This window comes from Bombus pyrosoma, linkage group LG5 (genome assembly GCF_014825855.1).
Source record: "Bombus pyrosoma isolate SC7728 linkage group LG5, ASM1482585v1, whole genome shotgun sequence".
Classification (NCBI taxonomy): domain Eukaryota; kingdom Metazoa; phylum Arthropoda; class Insecta; order Hymenoptera; family Apidae; genus Bombus; species Bombus pyrosoma.
In genome coordinates this window covers 3462639-3484363 of record NC_057774.1, presented here as the reverse complement: position 1 = coordinate 3484363, position 21725 = coordinate 3462639, and the positions used below count along the sequence as shown (strand labels likewise).

At 40.5% G+C, this 21725-nt stretch overlaps 1 protein-coding gene across 5 annotated transcripts in view; it reads left to right on the top strand.

The window, feature by feature from the left end:
* Nucleotides 1–21725, top strand: part of LOC122567626 — a 585073-nt gene that overhangs the window by 74755 nt on the left and 488593 nt on the right. For 3 of the 5 annotated variants that reach the window (XM_043726374.1, XM_043726375.1, XM_043726381.1), the window contains one exon: nt 12827–12881. The gene's annotated coding sequence lies outside the window, so the exon portion shown is untranslated. The other 2 variants (XM_043726373.1, XM_043726376.1) reach the window with 2 other exon arrangements.

Below are 21725 nucleotides of genomic sequence, written 5' to 3'. Positions count from 1 at the left end.
TCAACGTTATAATTCACGGAGAAAGCACTGATTCACCGTAAATGCGCTAAATAACCCTTGTCGCCTGAAACCAACGTCGCTCGAGGATTGTTTCGGTCGTTATGGAACGCGGTGTTGACGATGGCAGTTGTGTGCTACGTTCCGCTCGTGCTTCTTCTGCCGATATCGCGCGGTATCATTGACAGTCGTGCGCTATCGTGGCTTTCCCATTTTGTCTGAAATGGCGTTGCTGGAAATTATCTGTTTAGAATGGAATAGATTACTGCGTGGGCTGTGTTTCAGTTGTGATTTAATGGAGAACGTCGAATGTATCTTGCGTTCATGGTGAATTATCATTAAAAAGAGTCCACGCAAGATGCAAATCGGACTACTTTTCGGATATTAATCGATAGATGCAGCGCTTTACGTTGTAAGTACCCGGTCAATAGTACACGATATAATAACACATTCGGCTATTTTTTATTCCCTTGGTTACTTGCGTACAATGACTCACAAATTATTCGTACTGTTAAGATGTGTTAAGGTAGGGAATTTGTGGGTTACTCGTTGTGAAGACTGATTTCACTTCATTGGAAGCCAGCTACTCGGAACTGGTACGCTTGCAAATTCCTTGCCCGAGCTCTAGGAAGATGCTACCCTCCATTTATCACGCAGCGGCTTTTGTTACGTATGCCGCTATACGATAATAATTAGCGTTCGACGTGGTCGGTATTCCGGACCTTAATCAACCAGTGTGGTTTATCCTCGAAAATCATCAGATTTTCCTATCGGCATAACGATACGTTGCCAATTGTGAACTTTGAACGATTGATATTTTTTACGATATAAACTTCAAAATTCGTATCGACGATGATGTACGTTGCAAGGACTAAACTTGTATTTATAAATAGATTAGAATTGCTCAAAGTTGGCAACTGAAAAACGCTGGTACAAATACTTTTGTGATTCACTGTACACACCCATCTTGGTCTCGATCGTTGGCCGTCTGTTTCGAAGGTACATAAATAACGTTGCATCCAGAGGGACGTTTAACAAGCACGGGACACGAAGTCATATTATACCAGCATGGAAACGTCGCGTCTGTCGGTACACAAGACCTGGTCGTTTCCTGGTCCAGGGCTCGATACTTGAAGCGTGTTTATGCGAGTCGCCGCACGCTCGGCCGAGCGTTCGGCTGTCTGGCCGGCTACGTGCTCGCCTCCTGCCGAACGAATTGCAAACTCGCGGACTCCTCGTCGGAATTGCAAATGCCACACGCCGGGGGTATATTTTAAAACGAGTGCTTCCCGATAATAGCCTCGGTCCCGGAATTTCATCGGCACGGATCTTCGCGCGGATATCGTCTCGTCGCGCGAACGCCGCCCGCGTTCTCGAATAAGAGGGGGTTGGTAGAGAGGGTAGAGAGGACAGTGGCGAAAACTGAAAAAGCTTGTTTCCCGATTTTACGCCCGCCTTGTTTCATACGGTAAACACGAACAGCGTTTGCGACGCGACGCTTCGCTATGCGCGCTACTGCACCCTGATTCTATTATTTTGCCGCAGAGTATCGGAGGAAGCTTTCCATTCCGAATCGTTTGTTTTGTTGCGTCTTTCAGGTATAGGTTTATCGATAGACTTACGTATATGACAAACTTATTAGGTACAGCTAGTTGCTGTTCGAGTGTAACATCAAGTGCGAAATGTTTCGTAAATTTTGTGCAAAGTTTAAGATTGAATTTTAAGGTGTTGAAGCTTAGGTAACTCAAATAATCCTATTATCCTTGTAATTAGAACCACATAACCTTTGCTATGTAATTGGATTATCCTCTATCACCGGTACGTATTAGGAGCAAGCTCGCAATGAAATTTCGTAAGACGAGACCCAAGTACGACATTCTGGTTGGATAAAAAAATGAGGAAAAAATCGTCGTGACAACGATGCCGTAAAACGGTCGTACGGTGGCCTGGGCCAATTTCTACACTGGCCAGAGTTTCTATAGGAACGAAGCGGAAGATGGAGAAACGGTCGACTATTATTCACGAAGCGACGTCCCAACGTTCAGCGTAATTGTGCATATTTTTGTCGCATCTGTGCTGTCGCTCAGCGGAATGGCCGATGTCCAATTGTCTCCTTACGGAGCGCCTAAGAGCCAATTTTGGCTCTTGGTTAAAGCCGTCGAATTTGGCCGTTGCTCGAATTCCGTCGCGGTCGGCATACAGCCGCAATTTTGCGACACGAATACACGTGTACGAGCTGTGATGAATTCGTCGTGAGCTTTTGTCTAACCAGAATCACGTTCGAGTCTCCTTCTGGTGGTAAATCGACCATGAATTCAATCCGTTCCAATTTTGAGACGCATTTGCGAACAAGGATGGAGACTAAGCGATCGTTCGTTAGTCTGATTGCTGCTTCTTCGAAGCTTAATCTGTCGTGGGTACGCGTGTCGTCGGGCTGTGTATTTTTATGAGATTATGGGAAATTTGAGCATGCAAAAACTCACGGAACGCAGTTAACATACAAAAAATGTATGAAATATTTCGAATAGGATTTGATATAAGAAGTTGGAAAAATTACATAATGTGAGAAAGTTGTGAATTGGAAATACATGTTTGAACAGTGTATTGATTTCAGCCTACGCTTTTCTTTTACATTCTATTTTTTTCAAACATCGTATGTTTTCTCAAACGACGATTTATCCGAAAATTAGAAGCGAAGCATTCGTAAAAAAATAATTTGTATCTCAATTTACGTTCTCACGTACTTCGTTAAAATGATCCAGAGACGAGGTAAACCAATCTACTGGTAAAACGAATAAATCCTTTAAACCCATGATTCCCATTGTCCTCCCGAATATCTATCTGGACAAATGTCTCACTGTGTCGCTTTATCAAGTTCGATATATATATTTGTATCTTCGTTATCGACTGCCACATGTATTCTTCTTTAACGCGTGACGAATTTCCTTCGAGTTTTTCGCGCTATCGTCCTATCGAAAGCGGCATATATCACAGGCGAGTTTGAAAGATTTATCGCGTTTCCAAAGATGTAACGTCGTCGCTATTCCAAAAAGCTTGGCAGACGGAAGATGGAGAAAATAACAGTATTCTCTGTACACTTTCGTGCAGTATCGATTCCAGATGTTCATAAGAGATCAGGTGAGCCGCGGTTATTTCGTTTGGTGGTCGGGCGCGTAAATCGCGCACGTGCGTGTCGCTGGAGCGTGTACAGCCTTAGTACGCGCACGCATGAACGCGCAACGCCTGGAAATGGAGTCGAGCGAGAATGAATGCGGCAATTAGGGATTCGAAGGAATTACGTTGCGGGGAATTGTAATCGCTGTCGATGCACAGGAGAAATGCAGTGGTGTGCGTCTGCGAAATTACACTAGCGCAACTAGCATCCATACGAATACGATTATAGGTGCGCATGATGTTCTTGATGCTGACGCGATCGACGACTCCTTGCAAGATAATTTTGAGGATGATAATAGTGGTAGATGGTTGCAATCGTAGGTTTCTAATTTGTCATAGTCGTAGATTTTGGTCTCAAAATTGGTGGATGCGAGATTAATTGTTAACTTGGATTAAATTCTAAATTTAAATTGAATAGAATTTTTGCGAAGCTAATATCTCCCGATTGATTCATACATTCGTTGTTATAATACATTCTGTCTAAAACGAAATTGGAAACTTTCTCTGTATATTATAGCCTTAATTTTCTTGTCAAATATAAAGCAAGATATAAAACATTTGTAAAATCTGATTTCCTAAATTCTCACGCAAAATAAAATTCTGGATACTTTAAATAGAATAATCTTAAACTTTTGCGCTGTAATGTATAGACGTATCTAGAAAATGTATCGAACGACAAATAGAAAACGGAATGTTATCTGACACAAGGGTTGTTCGCATTCAACGATACGACTGTACCTGAACGTATGAGGAAATCGCGAGTCGCTGGATAGCTAAACTGTGTGTTTGCCCCTTCATTACCTCCGAGTATATACTAACCGATTTTAATTACAGCCTCCTTCGTGTAACTATATCTCTTCTTGCTTGTTATTTACTCGTAAGCTTGCCTACGCCATCCAACTTTCTTGCTGACGGTTTAAATGGGAGTCGCAGCCAGGACGTGATTTTCCTAATCTTTCCGGCTCTTTGGGTTTTGCGTCTTTCGCAAGAAGTTTTACGGCTTTAAGTATATTTAGATGTAGTCTCCTTTAACGTTTTATAAATGTTGCGCATTATGCTACTTTTAACTAGACTTAAATATCGTCCATCTATTTTTACTTACTACATTATATTTTTATATTTCGTTATCTTTCTTCTAATTTTTTGATAAACTTTCAAAGGATACACGTTTATATATCGGTTTGTTTCTATTTATGTCCATAGAATGGACGAAGTTTGACAAGGAAAGAAAATAGAACGCTGTAAACTGGTGTGTGTTGAGAATTACGTCACATTTATTTTTGATCAGTCTATTCGTCAAAATTAACCTGCAACTGTGAAGGAAGTACACGTAAGTCCGAATTAGCATCTCACATTTCTGACAAGTCTTCTACACCTTACGTTCCATTAAATTATCTCAAATTCCTATCTCGTTTTTCGAAACTCATATATAACTGCCTATAAAAAGCATTGGCATATTATTGTACTTATTATAGCATTTCTATGTTAATTGATTAGAATTACAAACTACGAAAATAAAGCGTATAGAAGTTGATGAAAAAGCGTCTCATTAGAAAATAAGGATTAGTGCCAATACTTTTTATAGATATTGTAGATCTCATGCTTTTGAAACCTAACTAATTTTACCACCGAGCGTCCGTACCTTCTCCACGCAATACAAAAATGATCCTCGTTCAGGGGCGGTTTTACCTTGACCCTAATGACACTGTAAGTCTTCTGCCCCGAAACGCTACGGGGACTTCAAAAGTGTTTGTCAAAGAGATTAATAAACGATTATCAGAATTACAGAAAATACGTTTATTAATATGCAAAGACTGGGATAAAACTATCAATTTTATTAATTGGAAGCAGCACGTATAATCGATCACTCGATGGGCCTATTCTGCAGCATTCTGGAGGAGTCCTGCGTTTTCCGGAATGCGTGAAAAACAATGAATACCTCCAACGAGACTCTTCTTTTTTGTTTTGAAGATAATCGTGAACTGACGTGTATTTTAATTACTACGCACGAAGTCAATATTCACCTCCTAAGCGAATATCATATTCTGACAGATGTGTCAAAGAACCTCCAGACGTAAATATTAACTTCATCTTGGTTCGACAAACATCGATTTAACTTGACCGAAACTTTTTCAAATTTGCCTTAGTTCAGAAGTTCCAAAATGATTATTATCTTCAAGCTCGCAGAGCTAAATCCGCCACAGCCCTTATCGCAAAGTATTTCCTTCCTGCCTTTCCGCATCAATTCTCGTGCCAACATCGATACCATCAAACTTTCGCGAAATCTATTTTTCCGTGGCACGCCGTGCGAGATATTAAGCTATCTGCCATTATCAGTCAATTACATCGCGCGTTACCTCCGCGATATCTCCGTCACGATCGACCTCTCTCGACGTTCCCTTCCCTTCTAATTCGAAGCCGCGTGCTCGATCCCTCGACTTGGTCGCCGCTTTTTGCACTGCTAACAAGCGATTCGCGGATTAAGCCGGATTCTCGGAGCGTGCGATACCATCGTCGAGTTGCCGCTCGTTTCGCCTTTCGGCCGAAAGTGAGCGCGAAAGAGACAGAGAAAGAGAAAGAGAAAGAAGGAGAGAGAGGGAGAGAGTAAAGGTTAAGGGCTGATAGCATCTCCGGAATTCCGCCCCTCGTCGATATTTCTCATGGACGCGCCTATTACCGGCTGCCTCTCTCCTCTTTCGCACCGACTCGCGCTCCTCTTTATCTTCAGCCCCTTTCCACCCTCGTATTTCCGTTATCTAATGTTTATGGACGAGACGATCGGCTATATAGCGGCCGATCGCTCCTTAAACGCGGCCAGAAGCGAATTTATTCAACGCCCTTCTCGATCGCCGTCCTCGTCGAAAGGCAAGATCGTGGCGAGTTCGGAGGTTTCTCTGACGCTTTTAAACGCCGATGAAGATGCAAAGGGGAACTCGTTTCGTATTCCCGGTACTGAAAATTCTTCCACCATGCTCGAAATGATTGGAGTGTCGTCTACGAGTACGTTTTCCTCGGGGGAGGATGGTGGAATTTTAAGAGGTTCGCGTGATGCGATTAAATCGTCTTTACGTCGGGTTAGAATCGGTTTGGGCTAGACTGGACTTGTTTGACAGGTACCGTTAAAGTGTTCGAGCTGTGTTTGAGGAAGGGTGAGCTCGGTGAAGCGTGACACGAGGGTTGCGATGTCTGAAACAGAGGGTAGTCCGTCTTGCTGTGCGCTGGATCTTGGCGCTATCGTTCGATAGAAACTACGAATAATGTGTCCGCTTTGCTTGAAGCAAGATTTTCATTTAACGATATCTCTAATTATATGAGAAATATTACGGATACGAATAATTTACGCTTTTAGACACTGTTTCGATGGTTTCTTATTAATATTATGCAAGTTCATACATTTACAATAAACAATGTTCAATTTCTGATTCTGATGTGACGAAAATGCGATACGATAGCAAAAGAAGTAAAACACTATGAATAAACCTAGTTTTCAGATCCTAGTATTTCATCGTTCGAACTACGTCAAATATCCACACGACGATTTTCACCTTAACCACTCTGATCCCATATCCGTGAAATTATACCATAGAAAAAAGAGCTGCGAATCTCCAAGTTTATAACCTGCGCGTAAAACACACTTAAGCCGAGGTATAACGAAAACTCGATACAGTAGCGAACGAGGTGAAACGCCGTAAATCATCGACGATCACGATGGCATTCTGGCATCGAGTCGGCCAATGGAAATCGACGTTTCGAATGGACACGCGGCCATTCCCGCGTCCTCGCCGCCGATCATGAAATATCGTCGGACGTTAAGCGGTCCGCGTGTAATTTAGTCGGGCCGGCCTCGAATTAGAATTCCTACCTAGGGCCGAGCAACCTCGTATCTAAATGGTAATGGGTCCGCGTCACGCTAAAGAAGCGAGGGTGAAACGTTTGCTAACGGATAGTGAATCAGGTGGCGAGCGTCTAATGGCCTCTTCCAAGAGACATTGCCGAGTATCGAATACTCCTTGCTGCATTGCCGATGCATCTGCGAATGCTGGTTTATGTTTCTGTCAATTATCTCCGGTAATGAAAACGCGCGAAAATGAAAACCATCGTGCTTTTGCCTTGTTCGCTCGTCTAGGTATTTGCCATTTATTGCGCGATGGAAATGCTTTTCAAATTGACAGACGATCGTTCGCACATATGATATATGTATATGTAATATATATTGTGAGTTAAAAGTTAGAAATCGTTTCGCTGGAACGCGATTCGAAGTTTGTCTAATTGTCTGCTGTTTAGTAAATTGTCTATGGGACATTGAAACGTGTAAAATTGAACAGAATGCATATAATGAAATCTGCGAAATAAAATGCTCGTTATAACGCGATATATTAAAACAAAGGAGGTCCATTTGAATTATACAGAAGTTAAACTGTTGCTCCATCGATCTGCTTTCTCAGAGGTTAAATGTCAGTTATATACGCGAGTTAAGAACTTTTTAGGAAGAGAGTTGATCGGTTTGACATTCTAAATGGCTCATTTATTGAACTTCTTTTTGGTATTAATTTAATCATAGGTCTTGAACAATACGACTCGTCCGTGTAATCCTTACGAAAGTACAGAAGTTTTCACTAATTGGTTATTAAAATTCAAATTATCTTCTCAGTTGGTAATTTCTTCCAGAGAAATATAATAGAAAATGTAAAATTTCAGGAACCAAAGAGATATAATCACATCGTATTACGAAGCTCTCAAACTTCTTTTCGTATTCGGCGTTCTAATGGTCGCGATCGTTAACGTAACGTCTGAGAATTGCCAACGTAGAACGACTGAAAACGCAGGCTGTCCCGAAAGCTAATATTATTAGTGGCACAATAGAGTCTCGATTATCCGACTCGGTTGGAGCCACTGCACAAGGAATGCCGTGGAATAAAGTTTACCCTTTGACGTACTCCCATCATGCGAACGTCGGCTGAATAGGGAGTTACCAAAGCATATGCGTTATGAACTTTATGCACCGTGCCGCGATATTGCCTTCTCGCGGGACGATCGTTTGCTGCTTTTCAGCAACGAACAGGACAGTCTCGTTTAATAACGATAAAGTTGAGAAAATTTAGTAGTAGAAAATTATAAGTTTTTAACGTTTCATTTTGTCCGGGATAAATCGGTCATTTAAACTTGTTATATGAATGCATTTGAAAAAAATTCCATTGATTTCGGAAATTGAAAGTCCAGCCATTAATTTGTTATTTATTGGAATTCTTAATATTTTACGCGCGTTGCTTATGGATGGATTATTGTCGCGTTTGTTTATTTGCCAAAGCGTTCATTTCTATCGCTATTGATTCACTTCGAGTGAATTACAAGTATATCGTAATACTCGATTGAAATTTCAATCAAGTGTGCTAAAACGTTGTGAAATCGTTTAAAATCTCATACATACAAATAACTTATAAATATCTGTTGCACCAATGTAACATGCGTCAATAATTTATAATTTGTCTCGTTGTTCGTATCTTCGACCTCAAAATAGCAAAGTACAACGTACATATATGTTTCGCAATTTTCCATAATAACTGAAGTGCTTGGGCGTTAAAGAGTTACGCTTTGCCATTAATTTCTACGAAGCAAAAAAGAACAATACCGACAAAAGCTAAAGAAAAACACTGGAGTCGACCGCGTCTTCCGTTCTTTCTTCCCTTTTTCTTTCCGCGAGTACGTAAACCGAGGAAACGCACAATGGCGCAATCAAAGAATAGATTGGTGCTCGCGATAAAACGACACGCTCTCTCTATCCACGAGCGTAAAACCTGGAGTGCCAGATGTACAGTGTACAGTCGTGAAACATTTGTTCCGACTAGACCGGCAACGTTTCGAACACAACGTATTTTCCTCAGCATTTGCCGATATAACTCAAGGAAATCTGGCACGGACGTGCGACGAATATATCCCCCTATGTAGACGTGAAAATCAGTATATTATACAGGTTCCTGTGTCCCCTTTTCTCTCCTGTTATTCCGTCGATTTCGTTCACGATTCAGTGACGAAAAGGTACCGTTGCAGCGTTACCTTGTATAGACAGGCGACTACGTTCTTTTCATCAGATTTGTAAAAGCAGGCAACCAAATTTTTCGAATGTAGCATTTTACATTTGGTTCCTTGGTCCAGCAGTTTCACCTTGTGACGCCGAAAGTTTGGAAGAGATAGAAGCGAAACGTGGTAAAATATTTTCTTAGATAATGAGTTCCGAGTTTGCAAATATGAGAAAGTTCCGTATGGTTCTTTAAGTTTGTATATTGAGAATGGTATGAATCTTTTTATACAATTCCTGGCAGTTGTGATCGTTTTACTTTCTAATTACAACGCTGCTGACAATAATATCGTACGTATGATAATTAATTTATTACTACACTATATCGTAGATTCAAGTCCATCACAATGTTTCATTCATTGAAAAAACATTCTCGTACGTTCAAACTGATTTAAATCAAGCCTACAAAATGACATATATTGTGCATATACTTGGTTCGCCTAAATTAAATAAATTCTTCCCTTATTGGCTCTCTTATTCGATCTCCACGACTATCTCTTGCATTTCACGCAAATGTATGTATACGGTAGTCCCACGACAGGTAGGTTCGGCGTGTCAATAAATTGTTCATTCCGATCCACTTCTTCACGGACAGCCGTGTCCCGCCATGCGGAACCGTCCAGTTGTACAGTCAATTTAGAGTGGCCGTACCTCGTGCGGTAGATAGAGGCGACCTTTTTAACTGTGCTCCGTTACGCATAATTTACGTTCATTATCTTTAATGGGCGAGCTATTAAGAGGGGCGCGAGTAATAGTATGGCAATACCACTAATGCTTCCGCTCCTCTTACTTTATACCTTCTCCACCTTCACTCCCTTTCTCCCTTTTCTCTCTCTCTTTCTTTCTCTCTCTTTTTATTCACGTACACATAGAACCTGGATATACACACCGATCTACTTTCTTTCTTTCTTCAGCTTTCGCAGCGTTCTTTCAGTCTGCTCGTTTCACCATTTTTCTGCCGGCACGGTTTAGAGGGCCGCGCGAAGCAAACGATGCCGGGGGAGCATTACTCTTCGCGTGGGAGAATGCAATAATCGGCGAACGATCGCTCTCGTCGAATAAAAGTATTTTTTACGCGGCGCAGAATCGCTCGAATGGGTAATTCGATAGCAATCGATGGACGGTCGTTTTTCTTGCCCTCCTGTCTTTCTTTTTCTTCTTTTTCGGTTTTTAGTTCGATTTGTCGTTCGCTCCTATCGATAACGAATGTGTTAACGACGATCCGTTTCGGGGGATGATTCCGCGAGACAGGTTTTCGCCTAACTGTTTAATCTTCGTCCTGTTTCCGCGTATCGTGAAAGATGGCTGCAGTTTTCGTGAAACATATTTCACAGGCTGGGCGATAGTAGATTTGTGTTGATTTGAAGCTTAGATAGAAGCGGATTGAGAATTTAAATAGATTGCACGATGAAAGAGAGGAAACAGAAGGCTGCGTATAGCGGCTACAAAACATGTTTTCACATACTCTTCATTTTCTAACGAAACGTTGTTTTTATCATGTTTTGTACTTTATTTTCATAGTATCAAAATTTTTTAACCGTATGAAAGCGTTGTTAAATGATATGAAATTTGTTATACTTGAACCTAACCGATTAATATGCAAATGCTATAATAATATACAATGGTATGCAAATATTTTTTGTAGCCATTGCATATCGAGTGTGCTTAATTTAATCTGAGAATCGAGAACGCAATTTACCATTCGATAATACGTTTCAACGATAAGCAATTATTAATGGTAAAATTTCATTCTCTCCATATATGCATCTCCTTTCTCACTCTAACAACTTTGAAAGTTTTTTTTTGCTTTAGTTTGTCGTAAATTATGTACATATGTATTCCAAGAAAACATATCTTGCTTTTCATTAAAATAGGTTAATGTAATTCAACTTGAGATCCAAGAACTCCACAGCCGGGAACCTTGACGAAGATAAATAGCACTTGAATGAGTCATAAGTTCTTATCCAGTTTACGAAGAAGCTCTATTTATTCTATAAAAACTCAGGCTTTAAATTTTAGCTTCCGACGGAAAATGTATAGTAGAGGCGACGCTATAAATCAATATCACCCACATACTACGCGAATAACGCTATTTTTAACCTTTCTACTGCGATCGAATCTGTCTCTTTCCTCAAACTAATGCAATCTTTTCATTTCGAATTTTACTCAAATCAAATTTCCCCACTTCGTTCGTTTACGTTCGTGTTTTAGTAGAATACACGCGTTTTAGCAGATTTGGTGCTTTCTAATTTTCTTAATTCCATCGAATCTCTTATTTTCTCTACTTGGTACATTTCTTCCAGAACAGTTCCTCGCGGAAACGCGCAATAAGTCAAAATGTCCAAGATAAATCGTTCGCTTATCGAAGTTGCTTTCGTTGACCAATATTACAATGTACATTTTTAATATATACATAATTACACACATAATTAATAAATTTTTTCACAAACCTCCTATCTCTTATCATCTTCTCTAGCACCATCAAACCCTTTATTCCTTCTATTCATTATCTTCGAGAACAAAGCTTGACAAAAACAGGATGAGGATGGAAAAAGCAAAATCTCCCGGACAACAATTCCACCGATTGTTCTGGAGAATTGTCGTCGTCGCGTCGGTCAAACGATCAGCGAGATTTTTCGCGACTAGTTTCATCGTCGTGTTCCCTCTCTCTTTGGCAAAAGTGCGTCCGAACTTTTGCACGATGACTCGCTGTTCGTTCAGCGGATTCGCGCGACCGTCTTCGCGACATTCTGGCACGAGTATCTCCGAATGTCTTTCGACCTGTCACTTAGCGTCCCAAAGAAATAACATTTCCTCCTCCAGCATCAGCGCGACATTGTCGTCGTTGTCGTCGTCGTCGGCGTCGTCGTCATGTTGCTCGTTGTCCGCCTCATTCTCGTTGGACACTCCAGTTTTCCCCTCTTCCTGCAGGACATCGCGGTGAGCGGATCCTTGTCCTTCCGTATTTTTGTTTCTCGCCAAGCATTCTTGTCCGACGAGGATCCACCCTTGCTAAGCGTCGCGTCACTGTCAGCTTGAATAATACATGTAAGCGACATAGAACGTTCAGCTTGACGTCCTGTACCACGTTGTTTGTCCTGTACGAAACTGCTCACGCGTCTGTATAGCTCGCTCGTGAAACTATTTTTATCATGGAGATTGTTTTTACCGATTTTTTTTTTAGCAGCCATGAGGATGTAGTTTAATTATCAAATGCATGATTAATGTAAATCATTTCTAGACCTTCGCGTAACGAGCGTTACCGTGTGAACGTAACATACACGTGAAAATTTCTGCATTCTGTCTCCATTCTATCCGTGTATTTTTTAACCATTCTGCGTAATATCGTAGGTGCATAACGAATTCCAAGATGTTTGTTAATTTAAACAAACTTAATTTACAGTACGCGCACACATTGTACATTTCCCTTCAGTGTAAAACCTTTTCACTGAGTACTCGTGTCGTGGCAGTGATCGAAGCCTAAAGCAACTCTGGCGCGGATTTCCTGTGTCGTCCCGGTAGTCAACAACTCGGTTAATGTTTCATCTCTCTGTAACCGTGTACCTCTGTGTGTTTCAGGGATTGCCTTCGACGTGAATTGGATGTACTGACGTCATCTGGAGTTCGCTACACGGTGAGTACACCTATGCAACGATGTGACCCGAACCCAGTCAACGATAATTCGTTCGGGAGTGTGCGAGGCGCTTTGAATTTTCAACCGAACCGATTCGAGTGTTTACCTCGTTGCGCACGCGTTTGCACGATTTCCAAAAGCGATTACAAGGTAAGCCTCGAGTGATTTCTAGATTTTTAAGAAACGTTCATTAGTTCCCCTCCCTTTTTTACAAATTTTGAAAAATCGAGAATTACAAAATACGTTCAGTCGGTTTACACAGGAAAAGCTGGAACTCGACTCGATCCACGATCAGACGCAAATTGGCTTACAAGTTAAAACGTTTCATCCTTTCGAACGATACAGTGTTACTACTCGGTGAATTTCGAAATTAGTTGTTGCTAACGAAGCTGGATGCAGAAAACAAAACGAAACTTTAATAATGGCAAAGGTATTAACTTTACCTTCGTACAGAATTAATTCTGCGATCGTGTCATTCGTCTCACTCGACTTTTCCACGAAACACCATACGCGAATTCTACTTCAACCCGTTCCCCAAACCGAAACCTCAAGATACACGAAAAAAGCGCGCTCGAACGAAGAACATCCAGTGGCGGTAGGTAAAACATACCTTAACGCTGTTAGCCGAGCCATGAATAAATTTAGCGCAGCGACCGAGATTACGAGGCCGGTCAAGTAATAATGCGCGCGAGAAGAGGCGCGCCCTTAGCCCCGTAGACGTTATCGAGCAAAACCATCCCCTTTCGTCCTGAAACTAGTTTCGTACGCGCGTGTACAGTACTGTACAACCGTGCTGCGTTTCTATAACGCGTGTACACACGCACAACCGTGGTTTCACATACTCCACTCTCACGAAAGCTCGTAGAATCCACGCGAACGACAAATGGGGAGCGTAGAACACAGAGAGAGAGAGAGAGAGAGAGAGAGCGAGAGTGAGAGAGAGAGTGGTCCAGCGGGGTAGCGGACAGGGGTTGGGAAGCGCTCGAAAACATTTACAGCGAATCGGATTAACGCGGGTATTTAATCCCGCCCGCGGCTTTCTCGTCGGCAAAATGAAAAGCGGGACGGCTAAAAAGGCGTATTAAAAAATAAGGCCGACGGAGGGTGAAAGGAGGGTGGCTCGCGGACGAGTAGAGGCGGTGAAACATGGCGGTGCTCGCGGACACTGTGAAAAGGGGCGGAATGGGCGAAGAAGCAAGATACAGGGAGCGCGCGGGCCTTCGATGAAATCTCATCTCTTTAATGGGAGAAACTTTTCCAACGAGCGAAGTCATCTCCCTCGAGCTTTCTCATCGAGTATCGGATTTCTGGCTGATCGCGCGCCGCCGCTGCCAACGACGCAGACACCCTTGAATCCGCCGCGTCGGGAGGGATGCTTCTCTTCTCTTCTTTCTTTCTTTCTTCCTTTTCTCGACGAACGAAAGTTAACGGCTGAAACGAAGAGCTGGTGAAAGGAGAGAGACACAGATGGGCCTGGTCCGTGTCCGTGTTTTTTAATCATCCTGAAAAGGAGCTCGAACGTGTCGCGTCTTACGTTTGAATCGGCCAGATGCTCGAATGGAAAGGGTGAGCGCGAACTTGTTCACGGTTATCTGTCGCAAGGGTGTCGCAGCTATTCGTTCAACGCTCTCGTGTCTTGGATGTTCTGCACGAGGCGTGTGTGCATGGTTTCTCTCGTTCTTTTGGGGTTGTAGGCGGATGATTTGCGACGATAGACATGGGAAAAGGGCAGTAGAGAGAGAGGAAGTTGTTGAAGTTGGAAAATGACGTAGTGGAACTGTGATCCAGACGGAAGGTTCAGCGTTCTTGCTAAATTCGTTCTTTCTTTTGTCCGAGATTCACTGTAAATGAACGTTTTGTATCGAAATTTTCTATGGCGTCTTTTTAATTTTTGTTTTCCTATGGAGATTTTTGTATCGTCTGCGATTTATTTACCATCTTCGTTTGATTTCAGAATTAATTCTTAAAAGTGGGAAATTAAATCGAAATGGTATTGTTATTATTATTGATAATACTAATATGTGGCGATAATGTACGATGTGTGAGGATCTTCGCTGTTAATTATCAAAAAATAAAAAACAAGTACGTGAATTTCCTTTTTCTTTTTGGCGATGTACAAATTTTTGAACTGTTTGAAATATCGGTACTAGAGAGAATCCAATTATGAAATAAAAGTTCCGACCGTTTGTATTGAAATTTACAAATATACAATCTGCATGAAAGCAGCACCGAGGAAGTATAAGGAAACTCGTACAGTTTTTGAGTATTTACTGAAAATGATGTCTTCCTTTTTCCAAGATCAATATTAGAATCAGTTTCCGGGTCTTTCGAAACAGTTTACTCTGGTTTAAAAGCGAACGGCGAATAAACTTGAAAAAGAAAGGCCTCGGTGAAAAGAGCGGTGGTATAAGAGCGATGGAACATTTTGAAATAGAAGACGTTGCGTTATGGCGATTCTTTTCACGAGCAAATAGTAAATGTGGATTTCTGACGGTACGCGCAACAGAAGGATTAAACAACGTTGGACAGCGAAAACTTAATAAGCGATTAAAACTTTGTGCCTTGTATGGAAATACGGCCATTTAAAGCATTGCTTTCAACGTAAAGAATTTAATTTCAAAAATATTTATACTGTATGCTTGGATTTTATTCTAAAATAAAACGTGCAATGATAGAAGGCACGGCAATTTTCTGATATGGCGGAAACAGAGTGTAAAATTTTACTGGGAATTATTTTATGAACTCTTGAATATTCTTTTTAGTAATAATTTTAGACTTTTCGGAGAAACTTTTATATATTTAACCCATTAAAGATCGAGAAGTGAATTAATACGTAGAAGGGACAGACAAGAAAAATGTTAAATGAATTCTTGGAACTGCCTTCGGTAACCACGGTGTTAAAAAACAGAATTGAAATCTCAGTTATTAGCTTAGTTACTTTCAACGCATGGTATATTTTTCTGACAGATTAAATCGCAGTGAAGAATTCTATGAAAAATGTATTCGCGTTAATTATCGCGTGCACCATCTTGAATTTCTAAATCTCTATCATTTATCCCCTTTAAGAGACTCGTCGGAGAATTTCAAACGACGGAGACACAAAATGCTCATAGTTAAATGCTTTCGAATTTATCGAGGTAATCGCGAAGCGACCTGAAATCTTCCGTTTGCATCTTTGCAGTTGGTTGCAGCACGTGAGCACGATAACTCGAAGAGCGAGGCAACTTGTTCAGGGAACGCGTTTGTGGCGCAGAATCTCACGTACGTTCACATGAACGTGGCACGCTCGCACTTGCTGCGCCTGTTTCGTTGGAAATTGCCATCGGAAAGTCGTAATTAGTTTAATCAGTTTCATATTGCTCTCTTCCTATGGATATTGCGTCCCAGCATCTTACGTCACGTCACATTCTCCTTTTTGCTGGCAAACAGATCTCTTTCAATGGAAAAATATTTTGGAAATCTTCTAGAAACGTTAAAATTTGGGCTGTTTCGATATTAGGACCGGGCTTAACGAATCTGATTAACAACTCTAGGTTTGTGAAAAGGAGAACTCTCTTTACTTTGACGGTAAATATATTTCAAATTGCGTCGAGTTTCACTGTATTTATATTTTATTCTTCAATTTTGTGATCGTCACGTTAAAGTTATTAACGTTTTATCAATGTTGTCGACATTTAGTCGAGTATTTTATTTTTTATTGTTTACTTTAATGCTTCAATTTTTACACATTGCTGTTAATAATAGAAATTAATTCTGTTCAATTCTCGTGGGAATGAATATATTAATAAATACATTTTATTAGTAGATAAATGAAAGTAATATAAAAATACAGGAAACTCGACAAATTTCGAATTATTTTTTAATCATACGTAAAGAATATAAAATACCAGGAGTTTTCAATCTGCGGCTGTTTAGGAATATTTCAAATAATAATGAATAACGAAGAAAGTGTGAGTAATATGTATGTTTGGACTAAACAAATGGCAGTAACAATGTCGGAAGATAATATACTATATCTCTGGTGTGTTGTTTGATAAAAGAGCATTCAGAAGCGAGAGAAGAAAGCGGTGGAAATAAATCGAAGAGGGATAATGTCCCGAAACGTTCGTGTCAATCTCAAATGCCGTCAGTCCCTTCTCAAGATTCGTCTTCGCGGATTCGAGTGCAGTAACAAATACCTTTGCTCGTTACTTGTCATTCATAAGGTTTTATGTGGAGATAGCTGAACGTGCCTCTGTTCTATTCGTTTTTGTATAAGTCGAACTGACATTCCAATTCTACCCACCTTCCGTGTTTTCTCGCATCTCTGTACAAAAGTATCGAAAGAAATATTTCTGTCCAGTCAAAGGATAAACATCATTCGTCTTTGAATTGATAAAAATTCGTAGAAACATTTACGACATGACGCTTTAGTTAATCTACATTTTCATATCTTTTTTCCTTGCTCTAACGAAAAAATGTCTTTATAGCTGGTATATGTTTGAAATATCAAACGTAAGTTTACCTTCTTATCAATAATTTCGATATAATTTCTCATTTGTACTTGTACCGGGTTTTCTAATAATCTTGATAATAATTTAAAATTAATGCTACAGATATCGATAGTAATTTTCTTCCTGCTTCGGTAGATTTTTGACAAAAATGTTTCCCAAAGTTAAAACGACTATTTCCCAAATTCTGGAATTTTATGGAACATATAGTTACTCTAAACTGTAAGATGGCAATGTAAGTAATTTAGGATAAATAATTTAGCAAATGTTCTTGTAAACACAAAGTAGATTTTATCGGACAGTTGGCCTTTAGAAAGAATCAGACTATCGATTAGAATAAATGTTATTTTATTTTGGATTATTAATTATTTCCTTCTAAAAAATTGAAGGGTGTAACAATATATTTTATCATCATTATTATTTATCATTATTGTTCTATTGTTGCCATTTTTTTCTACTATTTATTCTCTCAGGGTAGGTATTGGAAATACTGTTTCCTGGCTCATTTGCCAGGAATAAAAATGGGCAAAAAACGGGAAAGTGATATTTCAATAGAATTGGCTTCGATCAGCTTCGAACTCCTCGAGCCCCCCGGCACGTTTTATGAAATCCGCTATTCAGCTAATAGTAACAATATTCTTTCATAAGACATACTAATAGAAACAGTCTACTGAAAAGTTAAGTGAGCAAAGCATCAAGAGGTATGTCAACATTTTAACGCAATCTAATTCACCGTTTATCGATACTATATCGGAAATTGATTTTATAAAGATAATAAGAATTACATTTATAGAGATCATAACTATGTATTACACCCTCCCATCCAAAAAAAAAAAAAACAAGAGAAAAAGAAAAAACACTAATATCTACTAAGTTAGATTCGAATGAAAAAGACAAATAAATTTTTGTCTTTAAATTGCACTTCGATATAACTGAAGTATCTTCTTCGAACATCTTACTAGAAACCTTAATAAAACAAAATATTTCAACCATAAAAACAAGGAATAAATAAATTCTCCTCGCGGACCCCAACTTTCTAGAAGCAGATAAAAATCGTATAGTAAACGAACAAACGACTACCGAAGTACCAAAATACTAAAGGAAATCTACTCAATAATTCAACGCAAAAATTCAGAATACCATTCAGCGCAACACGTGCCACCCGTATCTACGTCAGCCCGAGACAACCATTTCTGGATCACTTACCATTCCTGAGACGTGTATCGTACACGTTGAACGGACCACCCATTTCCGTTCCTCGTCAGTTCACCATCACCGTGATAGCGACTGGTTCATAGCTGAAAATCGGCTCTCGAATCTCCTACTTGCTTCACGAATCATACCTCGCCGGCTACTTCGCGGAAGGCATTCGCAATTCCTTCGGCCTTTCCCCTCCAGTTTCTTCGCTTCTGTAATCGGTCGTTCGTATCTCGCGGCCCTGACGTAGAGAGAACGTAGTGCGGGTTCTACGTGTTATCGTGGAGAGCGAACCGCGTGATCGCGGCCAGGCCGATTTCGTGGCGTGAACGATGTACGATCGAGTCGGCTGGGTGAAAAATGAACAGGTTTCTCGAGGCGGGTAGAGGCTTAGCCACGCGAGCCGAACGTACGTTACGTGACCTCAGCGAGACTTCATAAATCCGGCATCAATATCGAGCAGGCAGCCCGTGGCCGGCATCGCCCTTTTCTCTCACGTTTTCCTCGCACGCCACGCTCCGCACGTCAAATTTATTGCGATTGTCGTCCGCTCCCGCTCTACGATTAATAGAATCTATCGAACGTACAGCGCTCGGCACCCTTTCTACGATACTTTCACGCGAAATCTTCTCGCCGCTGTTTACACCCTGCAGCTTAATTGTATTCTTCTGTCGTTGAAAGTGGTCTCTCGAGTACGAAAGGAATAGGGTAGAATCGTTGTTAATATTTGCGTAGTTTCTCACTTGTTCTTTTTCGTTATCGAAATTTTTGACGGTTTTTAACATAAATTAATTAGGGAAATTTTGCAAAAACGCCAAAAAATATATCGTATTTGATTCAAGACGTTCGCATTGGATGATTATTGTTGTTATTTGACAATCTGAAAGAGAACAGGCCAGCGTCATTGATCAAATACTTAGGTATTCCATGTTTTAAGAAACATTGCCACACATCGGTTGATAATCGCGGATTATGATTAATGTCTGTATACGTTCTCACAAACCACTCCATCAATTGTCACTTTTTATAACAGACATATAAAAGATTAGTCTTAGACATAGATAAGTTATCTAGTTCTTATAAAACATGCTACTCTACGGAGCAGGTAATCTATTCGTTTCTTGTCAAAGGACACTCGCGTTCCTTCTACGTGGACACCTTAATCGCACGATGCAAAAAGGTAAAACGGTAAAAGTGAAAAGCAAATAGAGAGGAAGGAAAGAAATAGAGAAGAGGAGAAGGTGAGCAAATAAGAGGTTTGCCGCGTTGTTTCACGAATGCATATTTCATCGAATCGACGCAACCCTTGACTTTTGTCGGCAGCTGCCGTCATCTCGAGAGATCCTGCAGAAGATTTCTTTTGGAATCGAACGAGCCACCGCCGGTCTACATCTTGATTAAAGCGATTGTTTCGACGAAGAGCACTTTCGTAGGCGCTGCTCCTTCTTCTCTTTTCATTTTCTTCTCTTTTTTCCTCGTTCGAGCACGATTTCTAGGTCCTCTTCTCCCTCCAGAAACGTCCAAGCGTGATATCTACTTAATTACCGAAGCTTTTGTAAGCGAAACGAAGCAAGTGCTCGACAAAGAGCGTCGGTAAAAAAAGGACGATTGTATATATGTATAAAAAAAAGGGGCAAAGAAAGATAGAGAGGGAGAGAGAGAGAGAGAGAGAGAGAGAAGAAAGGGAACGGGAGACACTGCGTTGATACCAATGCTGGAAAAGGCTCGAGGAAATGTCCGTTGGTAAGAGGCATTTACATGTAAATGGCCCCATGGTTACGAAAGTCTCGTCGAGTGGGACGAGGAGAGCGAAGTTAACGAGGCTCGATCGTCAGGAGGAAAAAGAAAACGGCTGCCAGACGGAAAAAACGGCTGTACCATAGAGAAAGAGAAGGGGGATATCGTTCCGTTCCGTTTCGTTTCGGTTCGGACTTTCGTCTGTCGTTAACATCCCCATCCCCCTGAGTTTCTACCACTTCCGCCGTTCTTGCTCGCTTCGCGCCTCCAACTATCTCGATTTCTTACCCTACCTCGGCTAATACCCAGATATACTGGATAAATCGAAGCTTCGTGGATGAGCTACTATTGTCCTCTCTATGAATGTGCTTTTGTGATAAATATGTGGATACAATGGTTGATTTTTATCGTGATGAGATTAATTTAGGAACTGTTGCGATTAACAGCCTACGAATTTCGATGCGCTTGTAGGAAATTTTTAAGGATTTGCATGGAATGCACGTAATACGAAAAAGTAGGTAAAATATTCAATGTACTATAGAATTTTCTTCGGTACTTATCGTTAATAGGTAAAACGATTTTCTACCGAGGTTCTACTTTTTTAATTCTATTCTCAAACATAGGAATTTGCATACAAATCCGCAGTATAGTAATCACTGTTTGAAATTCAGGATAATACGAAAACTTAAGTTGGATAACATTTTCAGTATCTTTAGAAATCTAATATTTTGTACGCTCTCGCGAATGAAAGATATTTAATAATTAATATAAATATATGAATTAATATAGATTTCCGTAGAGATCTTTAGCTAATCAAATACAATCACTTCGAGTAACTTTCGGTCAGATTCTCGTGCTTAACTGCACGACGCTTCAAACTGCTGTGACAAATTACAAATTCCTGAAATTATAATTATAGTATTATAATTATATAATTGTATAAAAAATATAATTATAATATTGAATATAATTGAAACCGATAGAAATAAAGTCCGAAGTGTAGGACCGCTTTTAGAGCGAGTCGCAGGTTGAAAATCGAAAATGGAGGGTCGGCCAGTTGTCACGAGGGTTCGCGTGTATGCGCATTAGGTACACGCAAGTGCCAAGCCAGACTGGTCCGGCAAATAGTTGGAAGCCTTACGGTCGTATATCATCGGGACAGGATTTATGCAACGTGGAGATTCGCGTGTAGGTACGAGTGTGTTGGCTTAAGCGAAGGTAACGGGCTGCGCGTACAACTATAAGTCACGAACAGTTTTCAGTGCACACGCGCGAACAACATTCTCTTCGACGTGTCCACGCGGAAGTATACGTGTTCCTTGACGCACAATTTAGTCGAGATTAGCTCGTCATTGTATACCTTGTACGTAACGTTATTACTAGATCGCAGATTTTCAAGCAAATCCGTACTTTTATGAAC